Raw genomic sequence first — 445 nt, 5'->3', positions numbered from 1 at the left:
GGGGCAGGCGCGCGCCTTTCCCTCCCCCCCGCCCCCGCGCCCTGCCAGCCGCACCCCCGCGGGCGTCGGTGGCGGAAAAAGGGGGGGGGGGCGTTCCTTGTCCGCTCCAAACACCGGGCGGGTCCCGGCCCGCTGTCCACAGAGGAGGGATCGCAGAAGGGGGGGCGCGAGGGGCGGCGGGCCGCCCCGCGGGGCCCGCACGCCGCACCCGACCCCCCCGACCTCTCCGCTCCCAGGACGTCCTGCCAGACCGGGGGCAGCCCGCCTCGGTGCGCGACACGCCCTCCGTACGTCACCGTCACACAGGCACGGGAAAAAAAAGGCCCTTTGCCGGGAGGGCACGCGCCCTCCCGGACCCACGGCGGTCCAGGCGCTCGGCTCGGAAGGGCCGGGCGGCCACGGCCCCAGGCTGCCGGACGAACCCGCCCCGCCTTCACCCCGCCCC

The sequence above is a fragment of the Carettochelys insculpta genome, unplaced genomic scaffold (genome assembly GCF_033958435.1).
Source record: "Carettochelys insculpta isolate YL-2023 unplaced genomic scaffold, ASM3395843v1 scaffold_0078, whole genome shotgun sequence".
NCBI lineage: Eukaryota > Metazoa > Chordata > Testudines > Carettochelyidae > Carettochelys > Carettochelys insculpta.
This window is presented reverse-complemented; position numbering follows the sequence as displayed.